We start from the raw sequence: 18333 nt of genomic DNA, 5'->3' as shown, positions 1-18333 counted from the left end.
TTTCACGTTCCCTGGAGGGCATTCTGCAATGCTATTGCGTACGAGGATACCGGTCTGGAAGGAAGGGGTGGCATTCGTCCTCATGACTTTCCTGAGTCCATGCTTAAGGAGAAGCTTGCCCCTCTGTACATTCGGGGCCGTGGGATTATTGGAGAATCCAAGGATTTGGAGAAGGTCTATGACATCATGCACCGAGTGTTCCGCAATGTGCTCTTGCCCAAGGTGGGCAATCAAGATGAGATTCATGGTTATCTGGTTGATTTGATGGTTTCTATGAAGACCATGGTGGGGACAGGAGCAACGTTTGATGTGTCAAATTGGATGTGGCATGAGATGTACAACATGGTCATCTACCGTAAAGTCCCAATCTATGCCCCGTTTGTCATGTGCTTTCTGAACTCTGTGTGGGCTGTTCGTCGTCCTGGAGAGCTCCTCACGTCTCCAGACAACCTCACTGTTCATGAGGTCAAGCTCCTTAAGAAGAAGAAGCATGCCGAGCCTCGCTTCCCTGAAAATGCTCCTGAGGATGTCTATGCTACTTCTGACGATGAGGACTTTGAGCTGGAGCCAGGGGCCAAGCCTTCGTGGGTGGCCAAACTCATTGCCAAGGTGAAGAAGACCTTTTGTTTCCAGGCTGGCATCCAGAAGAAGATGTATGAGGCACATGTCAATGAGAAGCCGGCACGACGTCGCCAAATTGCAATGATGAAGCACCTCAACATGCCGGTTCAGAGTGGCTCTGAGAAGAGCATCACCCCAGAGGAGCGTTGGATTTCCACCCATAGCACCTGGACTGATGATGAAGCCCCTCCCCAGCCATCCTCCTCGTTTGCAGCAGCTGACAATGCCATGGAAGAATCCGATCACGACGACGATGACGACTCTGATGATGAGGATCCAGATGCGACCGAGGAGTCAGAGGAGGACGCCTGAGCTTTGGGACGCTAGCTTCGCTCTTTTCCTTTTTGGTGTTTTGATGCCAAAGGGGGAGAGGGTTCTATAGGTCTCGGGGATTTACATGGGTTTTTCCCTTTTTTCTCGTGTTTTAGTGTCGGTCTTTGTTCATGGACTTGTTTCGTTCCTTGCTGTGTGTGAGACTTATGTTACTCCTCTTACCTTTTCATTCATCGGTCTTTTTCGTTATTATTGCACTCTAAGTATTATATTGTCTCTCCTTTTTGTGCTCAGGGTGGTGAGTCTATAAAATCTAGGGGGATTCTAGTCCTGTAAGTGTGCCCATGCTTTCTAACAGCTAGTTCCTATTGGGGCACACATTCAGGGGGAGTTCCGTCTAGAATTCTTTGACTTGTCTCTTGAAAATCGTGTTGTTGTCATCATCCACCAAAAAGGGGGAGATTGAAAGGGCATTTCCCTACTTTATGTTTTGGATGATGATGACAACCCTTTGTGGTCTAATCGTGTGCTATATGTTTCAGGTTCTCGATGCTTAGGCTTACATCGGATTGCTATTGCCTCTCGTAGGAAAAGATCGAAGAGGTGTCCTCTACGCTTTTATTTTCTTTGGTCATAGAGTTCCCGTACTATCAAGAGGGAATCCTCATTAGGAAGCTCTAGGGGAATCAGTTCACGTACACTTTCCTCACCCCTCCTTTGTCTTCCTCAGTTGTGTGAGAGAGATCCCCCGGTCTTTCCTTCGTGTTTCTGCTCTTCCCAGCGGTTGTACCGCTCCCTGGAGCGGTTGTACCGCTGGACCTTGACGCTCTCCTACTTTGACCGAGCGGTTGTACCGCTGCCTCCAGGCGGTGGTACCGCCACCTTGCTCAACAAAGGCTAGGACAGTGGTTCCAGCCATGCACCGCTCAAGTACCGGTCTCGTCTCTGTTCCGAGGCGGTAGTTGTGCGGTGGTGGCCCGGTTGATCTGGTCAATCCTCATTGACCGGTACCACCGGTGGTCTGAGCGGTTCTTCCACTCAGAACTTCGCCGCCCAAGAGCTTAAGGCCATGCGGTTGTTCCGGTCTTGCACCGCTCAAGTACCGGTCTCGTCTCTGTTTCGAGGCGGTAGTTGTGCGGTGGCTGGGCGGTTGGTCCGGTCATTCTCTTAAACCGGTACCACCGCCTAGTGGCCCGGTTGTACCGCCTGGTAGGGTTCTGCAGCTACACCGTGAGTCCCGGTTGTACCGGGACAAGGACCGGTTGTACCGCTGCGGGGCTGAAAGCGCAGCAACGGCTGGATTTAGAGGGTTGGTATTTAAGAGAGCTTCTCCCACCTACCACTCTCACCTTTGACCTCTCCCACTCCACCATTAATGCACCTCAAGCTCTCTTGCCCGATTTCTCTCTCTAGCCACTCAAACTTGTTGATTTGCTAGGGATTGAAGGAGGAGACCTAGATCTACAATTCCACCAAAGGATTTTTGCTTCCCCCATACTTTCTTGTGTGGATTTTGTTACTCTTGAGTGTTTGAGCACCCTAGACGGTTGAGGTCACCTCGGAGCCATATTCCATTCTGGTGAAGCTTCGTGGTTTTGTTGGGAGCCTCCAATTAAGTTGTGGAGAGAGCCCCAACCTTGTTTGTAAAGGTTTGGTCACCGCCTTCAAGGGCACCAATAGTGGAATCATGGCATCTCGCATTGTGTGAGGGCGTGAGGAGAATACGGTGGCCCTAGTGGCTTCTTGGGGAGCATTGTGCCTCCACACCGCTCCAACGGAGACGTACTTCCTCTCAAAGGGAAGGAACTTCGGCAACACATCCTCGTCTCCACCGTCTCCACTCTTGGTTATCTCGTGCCTTTATTTGAGCAAGCTTATTTGTTTCTTATCTCTTGCTTGCTTGTGTTCCTCTCCTTGTTGCATCATATAGGTTGCTCACCTAGTTGCATATCTAGACAACCTACTTTGATGCAAAGTTTAAATTGTTAAAGAAAAGCTAAAATTGTTAGTTGCCTATTCACCCCCCTCTAGTCAACCATATTGATCCTTTCACTAACCATGAACCTTACTGAGGATACACATTTCATTACTAGATTCACAAAATTAAGGCTGAAGCCGAGCTTGATCATGATTGCCTGTAAATAATGCCATTCCACTCTATCATAGGCCTTCATCCTATCTAACTTGACAGCACACGTATAATTCTTTCCTTTCTTCCGCCTTCTCATGGTGTGAACACTCTCAAAGGCCACAACCACATTATCAGTAATCAGGCGGCCGGGAACAAAAGCACTTTGTTCCTCACCCACCACTGTATCCAGTAGCTCTTTGAGCCGAATAGAAATCATTTTGGCTGTGATTTTATAAGGAACTGGACACAGTGAGATGGGACGGTACTGAGGTATCGATTGCGGGTTTCGTACCTTTGGTATAAGAGTTATGGAAGTATCATTGAAGCCAAATGGTAGTTCTCCCCCATTCAAAAAACCAAGAATCGCCGGTACTAGGTCTCCTTGAATAAGGTCCCAGTGCCTTTGGAAAAAACCCGCAGTAAACCTGTCGACACCGGGGCTTTGGACGGTGACATCTCAAACAGAGCCATCCGCACCTCATCGGGCTGGAAGGGTTTATCCAGAGACGCGTCCATGTCCGCGGTAACACGAGCCGGGACAAAATTCAGCAGCTCATTCATATCATTTACACCTTGGGAAGAAAACAGGTTCTGATAGAACGCCTGCACTTCTGCCTTGTCTTCGACTTCAGACGCGCATAAGGACCCATCTGAGTGTTGAAGGTTAGCAATACAATTCATCCTCTTCCGCTGCGCCGCCTGTGCATGGTAATATGTCGTATTTCGGTCACCCTTTCTCAACCATGGCACTCTTGAACGCTGCCGAATTCAAACCTCCTCTTGCCGCAGTGCTTCCCTAAGTTTCAGCACTGTAGCCCTTTCCTCATCGGACGGTCCTCTGCCAATAGACTGACGCCTTAACTTTTCCGACTTTTCCTGCAGTTTTCAAACCGTTTTCGCAAGACACCCGAACTCCTTAGCACCCCATGTCCCTAGATCAGTTTGGAGAAGTTTCAAGGTGTTTTGGATACTTGCAAGCCCCTGTCCAGTATGATTTCGTCGCCATGCATTAGCGACAAACTTGTCATACTCAGCATGGAAGTACCAAATGTCCTCATACCTAAACTATTTTGACCCTCGTGAAATATGCGCTTCTCGAGTCTCAATCAGGACAAAGCAGTGGTCTGATTCTGTCGCACTTATATGACGCGCTCGTACAAACTCAAAGCTTTGAAGAAAAGCTTTGTTCGCAACACCTCTGTCGAGCCGGGCATTTACATTCATGCCGCCCTCTTGACCATTATTCCATGCGAAAGGCACCCCCGAGAACCCAATATCCTGCAGGGCGCACTCATCCAGAGTCTCTCGAAACGCACGCATCTGCCACTCGGGCCTCTGCGCCCTGCTAAAGTGTTCCGAGCTGTGCTGCGTTTCATTGAAATCCCCTAGACATAACCATGCTTGGTGAGGTATAGCATGTAATCTTCTCAAACAACTCCAGCTGTTATGTCGACCCTCACTTCTTGGAGCCCCGTAGAACCCCGTGAATCTCCACTCTTGAGACGTGGTATCAACTCGCCGGACCACTACATCAATGTGACCGGAACTGTGATTCTTGAGCTCAACCGACACCTCTTTTGACCAAAAGAGTCCAATGCCGCCACTGAGCCCAACACTATCCACCGCAAAACATCCCGCCAAACCAAGATTTTGCTGCAAAACTTCCGCTCTCTTAGCCCTAATCTTTGTTTCCATCAAAAAAACTAGAGCAGGCCCTTCTTGCTTCACAATCTTGCGAAGCTCGCGAACTACCTCGGGGTTCCCAAGCCCCCGGCAGTTCCATCTTAGATGTTTCATGGCTCCTGGCAGGGCTGACCAGCAGCCGCTGTCGAAATTTCAGAGGATGGGGGGGGGCTTTTTCTTCTTTGGATCAGGCTCTGTAGACTTTGCACCACCGTCATCGTTCCCACTGTTTGTGTCATCGCTCCTCTAAGCCTTAAACACCACCATATTTGTAGGGGAAGCAGTGCCCTAGAGGGCTAAAGGATCCACCCTACGGTACACCTTTTCCGACTGAGGTCCACCCTTCCTCTTCGGTGGAGCTTTCTTCTTGAGTGGAGACGTAACCTCAGCCTAAGCCCCTACTTTTCTGTTCGTAGAGGAGGTATCTTTCTTGTTAGATGCCGAACTCTGCGGCTCCTTTGAGGAGCCATCACTCAATACAGGACCCTTTATGTCTTCCGATGCTCGTAAGCTAGTATTAAAGGGTAGTTCTCCATTCTCATCACGAGTACCCGGAGTCAGACAGACCAGATCGGAGTGGCCAAGACGACCACACGAGAAGCAGAAGTTAGGAACTTGTTCATATTGGATGTCATACCAGTCCCTTGACTTCCTCTTTGCTGAATCAATCAGAATCCATATACGCAAAGGTTTGCTTACATCAATCGTGACCCTCGCTCGCAGGAATCCCCCAACAGGGTCAAACTGTACTGAAGTCACATTCTTATCAATCTGTTTCGCAATCTCTTTTCCCCATGTCTCGTTCCGTAGATTGAAAGGTAGGTTTGGGACCCGAGCCCATAGCTGTAACTTATCAAACTTGAGCTCCGACGGCCTCATGCAGTCTTCAAAATCCGCCAAGATCACTGCATGCTGACTCACATGCCACGGAGATCCATCACGCACATGATCATGGTCGTGACGATTCTCAAACTCCGCCACAAAGATATTTTCTCCCCCCGGCTTGAAGGACAAGCCCCTAGGGTTTCCCCAAGCGGGCCTCAGAGCATTGGCTATGGTTTGTATATGGAAGACTTTGTGATGCAGAATCTTGCCCGCGATGAGCCACTTCTGTTCTTGTCCATCATCCAGATCATCAATCATGAGCGGAGTCGCCTCCTCCTCGGTGAGATCTAGTTTCCCCGTGGCCTCTTCCAATCGGGCCCTTGCCGCACGAGGAGACGGCGGCCCGCCTGAACTGGAGCTAGGATCCGCAGACGTCGACATCTACCGAGCCTAGATTGATGCGCCCCGCCGACGAGAGTTGACGAGCGCCGTTCTCCACCGAAACCCTAATCGCCTCCAGGGGTGGCTCCTAGTTTTCTGGGGCACCCAGAGAAAGAACCAACTTCTAACCGGTAATGCAGGGCTCATGTGCTAATGATTCTCCACACAATCGCAGGGAATACTACTTTCTCCGCCCCAACATAATTATCTCAACTTTGGACTAATCTTTAATAAAATTATACTACTAAAATTAAGATATTTATTCTGAGATGGAGGGAGTACTAACGACCTAGCCAGTCACTCATGCCCAAAATCCTCACGAGCGTGCCGGTCTCGCTGCCAGTCATCTTGGTTTAGATTGATGACACAGCCACACAGATTGAGTGAGATTCCCTTCCCTGGAGAAGATAGACAAAAAGAGCAAAATTCACTATAGGTATCAAAACTTGAGCTGACTGACACTTTAGTACCACTAATTCAAAATACCCGAACTACAGTCTATGTACTTGCGCAGAGGGTTCATTTTGGTATGTATCTACGTTTTCGTGTACGTATTTGCTGACTTGGCCGAGTCAGCGGCCGCCAGCTAGGCTTTGACCGCCACCTGATCTCACGTGGGTTAATACTATTGCATTCGAGGGGGGTTTTGCAAAATCGCCAAGACCTGGTCGACCGACCGCGCACCTGGTCGGACCGACCGCGCACCTGGTCGGCCTGCTCCTTATCCCCTCGCTTTTCTCTTCCTCTCCTCCGAACCCTAGCCTCCGCCGCCACCGCCGCAGCCATTGTCGACATTGTCGCCCTCCGCCGTCGCAGCCATTGCCGACACCCTCCTCTGCCTCCTCTGCCTCCTCCCTCATGTCGTCTTCCAGCTCCATCGCTCTGCACTTCGTGGCCGCTCCGTTGCTGTACCATTGATCGGGTGCCTGGATTGTGGCGAGCAGGTGAGGTTCTACCGGTCTAGCACCGATGAGCATGATGGATGGATCTTCTACAAGTGCGTGAACCACCATGTAAGTGCCAGTTCAGTAGATTGATTCATGCCGTGTCAACTCACTGTAGTATTGAAGCAGAGCACTGATTAAATTGGTATTTAGGTTAACTAGTCATTGCACTGATTAATACAGTAGTTGGTTAACTAGGTTGCCATTGATTCATTCACTCTGTAATTTTCTGTTCTCAGGTCACTTGTGATTTCTAGCGCTGGGAGCTTGAATATGTGCAGCATCTGGATGAAACAAGGAGTCTGGTTGGTGATGCTATTGTAGATGCAATTGGTGCAGCTGAGGATAGGAGGGAAGAGCTTGAGAGGCAGAGGATTGAATCAATGGCAGGCAGAGGCATAGCTGGAAGGGGCATGGCTGGAAGAGCTAATTATGCCAGCTCCATTGAGAATAAGTATGCTACCAAGCAGCAAATTGCTATGCTTTTAGGATTAGGTAGAGATTTTGCTGCTGCTAAAGCTGTTGATGGCTTTTGTTATAGTGCTTTGTGTGAGCACCTTAATTATGAAGTGAAGTGTTGTTAATTGAGTAGGTGCAGGTGTTCTAAGAGATCTCTTGTTCTAAACTGAGCATACTAAAATGCTAGTGTAGAGATCTTTTGTTTGCTCAGTATGAAGTCTTGGTTGTAATGGATAATATGTCAGTAATGTGAAGTCTGCTTGACCTAATTGCTTTGAAATTACTCAAATGTATTTGATGTCAGAAGTGCAGTTAAACTAATTCTGACAGTAGTTTACCTAATTCAAATTCTGTCAGAATTGTACTTAACCTCGTTGCTTTCAAATTACTGTCAGCCTGGGCCCCCTTTCTCAACACAACTGAACTCAAAAGCAAGCATGTACTTGCACCTGCTGCAAACACCCACCCAGCAACTTGCGCTCTACATGTAGCTTTGGTCCACCACCAGTCCACCACCACCACCACCAGATCCCCTTCTTCCTCATCTTTCATCTTCAATTTCGTGCACCACCAAATCCCTTCTCTCCTTTGTCCAATATCACCAACAGATCCCCTTCTCATCTTCAGCTAGCAACAACCATGGTGTCCTGGGATGATCTTCCCAGTTCTTCTAAAGATGACTCTGTGACCAGCAAGGTTAGTGTGCTCTCTCAATTGAACACCCACTCTAGGGTTTCTCAGCTAGGGTTTCTCTCTCAATTAATTCCAAATGTCTCTCTTTTGTTTAGCCACCTGCCACAATTTCCTGTGAGGAATGGAGTGTCTTGGCTACAGATCTGCCTAGCTTTAGATGTGGGCATGGATCTTTGTGTGAGAAGCATGTGGCATTTGAATCTGTTGATAGTGGCAGAAGGTTTCTAGCTTGTGCACAGAAGGTTAGTATTTTTTTTGCATTTGGCACTGTTAAACAGGAAGTCATTTGTAGTATGTTTTAAGTTTCATCATCATGCACAGAACTGAATACTGGCAGTTAATTGGATTTTTATGTTTTAAGTTTCATCATCATGCACATAACTGAATACTAGTAGTTAACTGAATTTTTGGTCTGGTCTAAATTGTTAGGAGGTACCTACATGCAGATATGTTGAGTGGGTTGACCCTGAGTGGCCTGATGCTCTGAAGATGAGCCTAGCTAGTATATGGACCATGTATGAAAAGGAGAAAAAACAGAGGCTCAGACAGAATGTTGTGAGTACTGAAGAAAACTTGAAGGTTCTTGAAGAGAGGCAAAAGATGGAGAATGAGTTGAGGCATTTCAAGCTTGATTTTGCTAAGATGGTGGCTGAGAAGGAGCAGGCAATGAGCCAATTAGGCAGCACACAACTTGCTCTGACTGATCTAAAGGAAGAACTTGAGAAGAAGAAGATGACAGACAAGTCAGTAAACAACATTCATCAGGTATTCAGGGTTAAAGCAGAGAAATAGAGGGACCAAGCAGTGCAGGAGAGGGACCAAGTGATTCAAGAGAGGGATGACTTGAAGCATGAGAAAAGGAAGCATGAGTACATGATTGGTGACCTATTCAAACACATAGAGGCCACCAAGGAGAAGATAAGGAAGCTGAAGGGCATGCTGAATGAATTTGATTGAATTTGTGTCATTGTAATAAAATGACTTTGTATCTTTCCTAGAATGTGTACCTTCTGTCAAATGAATATGAACCCCCTAGATTTGTGTCATTTGTATTTTCTGTCAAATGTTAACTAAATTGGGTTCAGATAACTAAATTGGGATCAAATAAGAAATTGAAGTGGGTTCAGATAAGAAATTGAAGTTAATTGTCAGTGTTGCTTCTTTTGGAAAGATTTGCTATTTTTTATGACTGAATTTGTATGCCTGTACCAAATTTTGATTAAAGAAAAAATTTACACAAAAAGAGTTTTGCCTGGGTCTCGAACCCAGGACCTATGGTATTGAACGTTGGTGGCAATGCCAGTGGGGTAAGTAGTAGTGCTTTGATCATGGGCAGGTACTAACCTAACTATTTAGTAGTTGCTAGTGGACCAATGGCTCACGTCTCTTCGGTTTCCTTCTCTGCTCTTTAAGCCCACCCACCCACCGCTCCACTCTTCACTCACCTTCAGTCCACCGCTCCACTCTCCACACACCTTCAGTTCACCGCGTCGCCTCGGTTACCCCACACCAAACCCCCACTCAGCCATCAAGAAAACCCTCGCCGCCGACCACTATACCGCCGCCGCGGACATGGAGAACAGCCCCGCCTGGAAGAGGGTCATCGATGACCTCACAGGCGACGACAAGGCCATGCGCGCGGACCTGACGGAGATCCGGAAGTGGTTCCCCAGCCGCGCGATGCTGCGTCACCACGCGCGTGGCCTCTTGAAGGTCATGACGGACGATGAGCTGGACCGCGCCTACCCCGACCACAACGGTATCCATTTATGCACTTGTTCTCCGCTTCGCGATGCAGGAGACGCGCTCCGATGACCCGGGGAAGCGAGCCCGATGGTGGATGTACCGGTCCGCCACTGCGTCGCGGCAGCCGGATCCGTTGCGCGTTGGCTCGCGAACAGAGCACGCCGACAACGTCGACCTAGCCGTCCCCGCGCCTGTCAACACGGCCTACTGGGACCACTACCAGCCCGACTACCTCGGGCGTGATGACATCTCCGAGTACATCTTGTCTGACTCGGAGTACGACTCCGGCTCCGACGACGACTCTGGCTACGCCGCCGACTCGTCCTGGTCGACTGGCTGGGAGGAGCCGAAGGTGATTGTGCTCTCTGACGACGAGCCGGAGGTCAATGTGGCGGCGCCCGTCGTCCCCGAGCCGGAGGTCCAGATGGTGGCGCCCGTCGCCAGGGAGGGTGACAAGCACCACCCCATTGACGTCGAGTTGCTTCTCGATGTTCCTGACATCGTCAAGAAGGAGGTGGAAGTGGTCTTGGCCCTGCAAGCACAGGACGTGCAGCACAGCCAGAGAGGAAGATGAAGAGGAAGGTGGCAGCTGACATGGAGGTTCGCCGCTCGGAGCACCTCCAGAAGATGAAGAAGATGCAGTAGTGTAGGATCTAGAAGTAGATGTGTCTAGAGGGGGGTGATTAGACACTTAGTGCTAAAGTTGCAATTTTTAAGCTTTTTCGGTTTAAGTGGAGTTTAGGCACAATTTCAACACACACAATACATATCAAGCAAGCATGCAAAGAGTATATGAGCAGCGGAATGTAAAGCATGCAACTTGCAAGAATGTAAAGGGAAGGGTTTGGAGAGATCAAACGCAATTGGAGACACGGATGTTTTTCCCGTGGTTCGGATAGGTGGTGCTATCCTACATCCACGTTGATGGAGACTTCAACCCACGAAGGGTAATGGTTGCGCGAGTCCACACAGGGCTCCACCCAAGGGCAACGGTTGCGCGAGTCCACACAGGGATCCACCCACGAAGGGTCCATGAAGAAGCAACCACCCACAAAGGGTCCACGAAGAAGCAACCTTGTCTATCCCACCATGGCCATCGCCCACACAGGACTTGCCTCACTAGCGGTAGATCTTCACGAAGTAGGCGATCTCCTTGCCCTTACAAACTCCTTGGTTCAACTCCACAATCTTGTCGGAGGCTCCCATGCGACACCTAGCCAATCTAGGAGACACCACTCTCCAAGAAGTAACAAATGGTGTGTAGGTAATGAACTCCTTGCTCTTGTGCTTCAAATGATAGTCTCCCCAACACTCAACTCTCTCTCATAGGATTTGGATTTGGTGGAAAGAGGGTTTTAGTGGAAAGCAACTTGGGAAGGCTAGAGATCAAGATTCATATGGTAGGAATGGAATGTCTTGATCTCAACACATGAGTAGGTGGTTCTCTCTCAGAACATATGAGTTGGAATGGTGTGTGTGTTCTGATGGCTCTCTCATCGAATGAGAAGGAGGTGGAGGGGTATATATAGCCTCCACACAAAATCCAACCGTTACACAGTTTTCCAATCTCGGTGGGACCGAATCAATAAACTCGGTCGGACCGAAAATGTAAACCTAGTGACCGTTAGAGATTTCGGTGGGACCGACTGGATCAACTCGGTGGGACCGATGTGCTAGGGTTAGGGTAAATCCAAAACTCGGTTTGACCGATTACTCAAACTCGGTGGAACCGATTTGGGTAATAAGTGAAACTGAGATTTGGTCAAGCAAACTCGGTGGGACCGATTGCATATCTCGGTGGGACCGAGAATATTGCAATGGGTAACAGAGAGTTTGCAAGCCCATCTCGGTGAGACCGAGATCCCATCGGTGAGACCGAACTGATTAGGGTTTTGCAGTGGCTTATGACAGGTGAAACTCGGTGGCACCGGATAGGAAGAATCGGTAGGACCGAGTTTGGCTTAGGGTTTAGGTCATATGTGGATATGGGAAAGTAGTTGAGGATTTTGGAGCATATCATTAAGCACATGAAGCAAGAGGCTCATTAAGCAACACCTCATCCCTCCTTGATAGTATTGGCTTTTCCTATGGACTCAATGTGATCTTGGATCACTAAAATGTAGAAGTGAAGAGTCTTGAGCTTGAAGCTTTAGCCAATCCCTTGTCCTTAGCATCTTGAAGGAGTTCCCACAACCTTTAGTCCATGCCACTCCATTATTGAACTTATCTGAAACATGCTAGATAGAAGTGTTAGTCCAAAAAGAGATATGTTGTCATCAATTATCAAAACCACCTAGGGAGCACTTGTGCTTTCAATCTCCCCCTTTTTGGTAATTGATGGCAACATACATCAAAGCTTTAGATAAAGATATAAAGAACAGCAAGTAAAGCTTTGGAAGAACATGTAGCAAGCATAGGCTCCCCCTACATGTATGCACTCATGTAAATATGAAATATAGAGGCATGTGAGAGCATAAACATGACAGAGTAGGTAATGTGTTACATGTATCTTGGCCATATGCATCAGAGCAAAAGATTATCAAGGAAAATACCTTCATGCTCATGAGTCCTTCTTGCAAACAGTATGTACATAAGCAAGAACTCCTCATACTCATGATTTTGATGCATATACTTACCTTGTGGTCTCGAGTTGGCTTAGGATGGAATGAACCTGCACAAACAAGGTTAGATAACACAGGTACGTCCACTAGCCAGAGCAAACAAAAGAAACCACAAGAATACCAAGACTGGGATGACATGTAGAGAGTGAGTACAAGGTACCACATTGGATTCAACATGTCCCCAAGAATAAAGATATGCAATGAATTTGGCTGATTTCTTTTCCCTTAGGTGTCTTGCTCCCCCTGAATCTTACATGGGTTATTGGGAGAAGATAGGAAACAGAAAATCAGAGCTGAAGGTTATGAATAGAACTAAATACAAATGAGTTCATATGAACATGTCTTTCCCCCCAAAAAAAGACATGTGGCATCTCTCCTCTTGAACATCAAGCATCTGGGATCCTTGAGTATTCTCTCCCCCCTTGGAGATTTCTTTCTCCCCCTTAATATATGGGATCCTTGAGTATTCTCTCCCTTGATGTGATCTCTCTCTCCTACAAGCTTTGATGCGATCTCTCTCTCCCCCTTTGACATCAATTTCCAAGAAGGTTTCTCCTGGAATCCGTCGAATAGGTTTGGTCCTTGAGATTTAGTACAAAGCAGGGAATAAAACTGTGATGCTTGTAGAGGACAAGATTCATTGAGTGGAGCTGGATCAGAAGAAATATAGAACATGTGGCAGACTGTTTTTCCTGTTGCGAAATCGGTGGCACCGAGTGGCATATTTCGGTAGTACCGAAGGGATTCGGTTGGACCGAAAATGGCAATTCGCTGAAACCGAGTTCATCACAGAGAAAAACACTTGTCACCTCAGCTCACTAGTCAGGTAAGATCTCACAAAGATTTGCAATGAATTAGCTGGAGGATTTGCAGGGAATTTGATGCAGAAATATGCAGAACAAAAAGGGTAAAAGGTTTCTAGATGAAGTTTTTTTTTGATTGAAAAAATAAAGAAACAAATATGCAAGGGACAAATGCAATAACTCAGAAAGAAACACAAGAGAACTTCATCTAGAATTGGGCGGTGACATAGTCACCTATGTTAGAGTATATTGACTTAGGAGTCAAGTTAGAACACTTGATCATAGGTCATACTCATCGTTTAAGCTCAAAATGGGGTTACCATTTTTCGTTTAAGCATTTTGTTGTATTCACATCTTGTTGAGTTGCTTTGACTCATGTCTTGGAGTAAAGCTTCAAGATGGAATAACATACCTTGGGTAGTGATGTAGTTCTTGCTCATGTAGTTGAACTTGTGTGGGTGCTCAAGGTTGATGTAGTTCGTCAAGAGTTGGGAGCACCACTTGGAGTTTGAGTTAATCTACCTACATGGGTTAGTTCTTGCAAGGAAGAGCACTTGTGTATCCAAAAATGACAATCATGAAGCTTAATATAGAATTTGTCAAAGGATATGTTTGAATGGTTTTGTGCTTCCTTGTCTTCAACCACTATTGTGTAGAGTCTTGGTCTTGTAGAGATTGCTCAAGATGTGAGTGAGTCGCAATCTCATGGAATTAGATTCAACCAAGAACCTACATGGGTTAGACAACATGCAAGGTGCAAATATATCCAAGACATAAGATAGTTATCATAAGAGATACATCATGGATTAGTCATAAGCTCATGTCTTGCATGTATCCAATGGAGTTTATACTCCAAATTCGAAGCATCAATGATGTTCAATTCTCCTCTCAACCTACAAAACACTTTCTCATCAAGCGGTTTAGTGAATATATCCGCTAATTGCTTATCGGTGCGAACATGCTTAAGATTGATGTCACCCTTAGCAACATGATCTCGAATGAAATGATGACGAACTTCAATATGCTTAGTTTGAGAATGTTGTACAGGATTATGACCAATTTTGATAGCACTTTCATTGTCACAAAGCAGTGGAACATGTTTCACATAAATCCCATAATCTTTAAGAGTTTGAGTCATCCAAAGTAATTGAGCGCAACATGAACCAGTGGCAATGTATTCAGTTTCGGCGGTGGATAAGGATACCGAGTTTTGTTTCTTGGAAGACCAAGACACAAGAGATCTACCAAGAAATTGACAAGTACCCGAAGTGGACTTTCTATCAACCTTATCTCCGGCATAATCCGAGTTGGAATAGCCAACAAGATCAAAAGAAGACCTCTTAGGATACCAAATGCCAAAATTTGGTGTATGGATTAAATATCTCACTATCCTTTTCACAGCCTTAAGATGACAATCTTTAGGAGCAGCTTGATATCGTGCACACATGCATACACTTAGCATAATATCGGGACGTGAAGCACATAGGTATAACAATGAACCAATCATAGAGCGATAAACCTTTTGATCAACTAGTTCACCATCTTTGGTTAAATCATTATGTCCACTAGTAGGCATGGTTGTAGACATACCTTTGCATTCTTGCATATTGAACTTCTTGAATAAGTCCTTGGTGTACTTTGTCTGAGAGACAAATGTACCTTCCTTAGTTTGCTTGATTTGCAACCCAAGAAAGAATTTGAGTTCACTCATCATAGACATCTCAAACTTCTCTGACATTAGCTTTCCAAACTTTTCACTAAAGAGAGGGTTAGTTGAACCAAATATGATGTCATCAACATAAATTTGGCATACAAATAGTTCTCCATTAACCCTTTTAGTAAAAAGAGTAGAGTCAATTTTACCAATTTCAAAACCACTTGTAGTAAGGAACTTGGTCAAGCATTTATACCATGCTCTAGGAGCTTGTTTAAGACCATAAAGAGCTTTGTGAAGTTTGTAAACATGATTTGGTTTCTTAGGATTGACAAAGCCGGGAGGTTGTTTGACATAAACTTCCTCCTCTATTTCTCCATTTAGAAAAGCACTCTTAATGTCCATTTGGTACAAGGTGATATTATGGTGATTAGCATAGGCAAGTAAGATACGAATGGACTCAAGTCTAGCAACGGGAGCATACGTCTCACCATAGTCCATACCTTTGACTTGTGTGTATCCTTGGGCGACGAGACGTGCTTTGTTGCGGACCACTTGTCCATGTTCATCTTGCTTGTTGCGAAACACCCATTTGGTACCAATGATGTTGTGGTTGTTGTCGGGCTTCTCAACCAATGTCCAAACTTGGTTTCTCTCAAAATTATGTAGCTCTTCATGCATAGCGTTTATCCAATCCGGATCTTCCAATGCTTCTTCAACCTTCATTGGTTCAATGCTAGAGATGAATGAATAGTTTTCACAAAAGTTAGCTAAATGAGTTTTTGAGCGAGTGATTCTCCCGGTTTGTATATCATTGAGGATTTTCTCGACGGGATGATCTTTGGCAATTCTTGCTCGAACTCGTGAGAGCTTTTGCTTGGGTCTTCGTTGAACATCTTCTTCATCTTGTTCTTCTTCTTGGCCTTCTTCATTGTTAACGTCGTCGTTCTCTTGTCGTGGTGGAGAAGGAGGTTGTTGATGTTCGTCTTGACGTATTTCCTCGTTTTCTTCATCTTGATGTGTCCCACTTGTGGATGCTTCCGTGTCGATTCTTGGTTCACCTTGTCGTGAAGTAGAAGCTTCCACTTGGACGGATGAAGTACTCTCCTTCACCTCCGTTGGACGAATTTTGCCAATGGACAAGTCTCGGATTGCTTCTGAAGGGTCTTTGTCTCCTACATCAATTGGCAATTGCTCTACTTGCGAGCCATTAGATTCATCAAACTTCACATCTACCGTCTCTTCAACCTTTCGGGTGAAATTGTTGTAGACACGGTAAGTGTGAGAGTTTGATCCATAACCAAGTAGAAAACCTTCATGAGATTTAGGAGCAAACTTTGAACGACGATGCTTATCAAGAATGTAGCACTTTGAGCCGAATACTCGAAAGTATCCAACTTGGGGTTTGTTACCGGTGAGAAGCTCGTATGCCATCTTGCCGAGTAGCTTGTGAAGATATAAGCGATTTGTTGCGTGACAAGCTGGCTCGACCGCTTCTGCCCAAAAGTGCTTTGGCGTCTTGTATTCATCAAGCATCGTTCTTGCCATTTCGATGAGCGTCCGGTTCTTCCTCTCAACAACTCCATTTTGTTGAGGTGTGTATGTAGCCAAGAACTCGTGTGAAATCCCTTCTTCATCAAGAAAGGTGTCCACATTTGCGTTCTTGAACTCCGTTCCGTTGTCACTCCGAACCTTCTTGATCTTCACATCAAACTGATTTTGGGCTTTCCTAGCGAAGTTTCTGAAGATCTTCTGGACCTGCGACTTGTCATTAAGAAAGAACACCCACGTAAATCTTGAAAAATCATCAACTATAACTAGACCAAAAGAATTTCCACCGAGACTCTTGTAGGCATTGGGACCAAAAAGATCCATGTGAAGCAGCTCGAGTGGCCTCCTTGTGGTCATGATGTTCTTCACGGGATGTCTTCCTCCAACCTGTTTACCTGCTTGACAAGCACTGCAAAGTCTATCCTTATCAAATATGACATCGTTAACTCCAAGGATATGATTTCCTTTAATAAGCTTGTCAAGGTTTCTCATGCCAACGTGACCTAGTCGTCTATGCCACAACCAACCTTTTGAGGATTTAGCAACAAAGCAAGTTTTAGGTTGTGCCTTTTTAGAGAAATCGACAATGTAAAGATCACCTCTACGCATACCCGTAAAGACCATTTTATGATTGTCTCGACGTAAGTGACACCTAGCCAATCTAGGAGACACCACTCTCCAAGAAGTAACAAATGGTGTGTAGGTAATGAACTCCTTGCTCTTGTGCTTCAAATAATAGTCTCCCCAACACTCAACTCTCTCTCATAGGATTTGGATTTGGTGGAAAGAAGATTTGAGTGGAAAGCAACTTGGGAAGGCTAGAGATCAAGATTCATATGGTAGGAATGGAATGTCTTGGTCTCAACACATGAGTAGGTGATTCTCTCTCAGAACATATGAGTTGGAATGGTGTGTGTGTTCTGATGGCTCTCTCACTGAATGAGAAGGAGGTGGAGGGGTATATATAGCCTCCACACAAAATCCAACCATTACACAATTTACCAATCTCGGTGGGACCGAATCAGAAAACTCGGTCTGACCGAAATAGTAAACCTAGTGACCGTTAGGAATTTCGGTGGGACCGACTGGATCAACTCGGTGGGACCGATGTGCTAGGGTTAGGGTAAATCCAAAACTCGGTTTGACCGATTACTCAAAATCGGTGGGACCGATTTGGGTAATAAGTGAAACTGAGATTTGGTCAAGCAAATTCGGTGGGACCGATTGCATATCTCGGTGGGACCGAGAATATTGCAATGGGTAACAGAGAGTTTGCAAGCCCATCTCGGTGAGACCGAGATCCCATCGGTGAGACCGAACTGATTAGGGTTTGGCAGTGGCTTATGACAGGTGAAACTCGGTGGCGCCGGATAGGAAGAATCGGTAGGACCGAGTTTGGCTTAGGGTTTAGGTCATATGTGGATATGGGAAAGTAGTTGAGGATTTTGGAGCATATCATTAAGCACATGAAGCAAGAGGCTCATTAAGCAACACCTCATCCCTCCTTGATAGTATTGGCTTTTCCTATGGACTCAATGTGATCTTGGATCACTAAAATGTAAAAGTGAAGAGTCTTGAGCTTGAAGCTTTAGCCAATCCCTTGTCCTTAGCATCTTGAAGGAGTTCCCACAACCTTTAGTCCATGCCACTCCATTATTGAACTTATCTGAAACATGCTAGATAGAAGTGTTAGTCCAACAAGAGATATGTTGTCATCAATTATCAAAACCACCTAGGGAGCACTTGTGCTTTCAATCTCCCCCTTTTTGGTAATTGATGGCAACATACATCAAAGCTTTAGATAAAGATATAAAGAACAGCAAGTAAAGCTTTGGAAGAACATGTAGCAAGCATAGGCTCCCCCTACATGTATGCACTCATGTAAATA

Source organism: Triticum urartu, chromosome 1A (genome assembly GCF_056163025.1).
Source record: "Triticum urartu cultivar PI428250 chromosome 1A, HENAU_Tu73, whole genome shotgun sequence".
Lineage (NCBI taxonomy): Eukaryota > Viridiplantae > Streptophyta > Magnoliopsida > Poales > Poaceae > Triticum > Triticum urartu.
The sequence above is the reverse complement of the archived record's forward strand: the minus strand, read 5'-3'. Positions refer to the sequence as shown.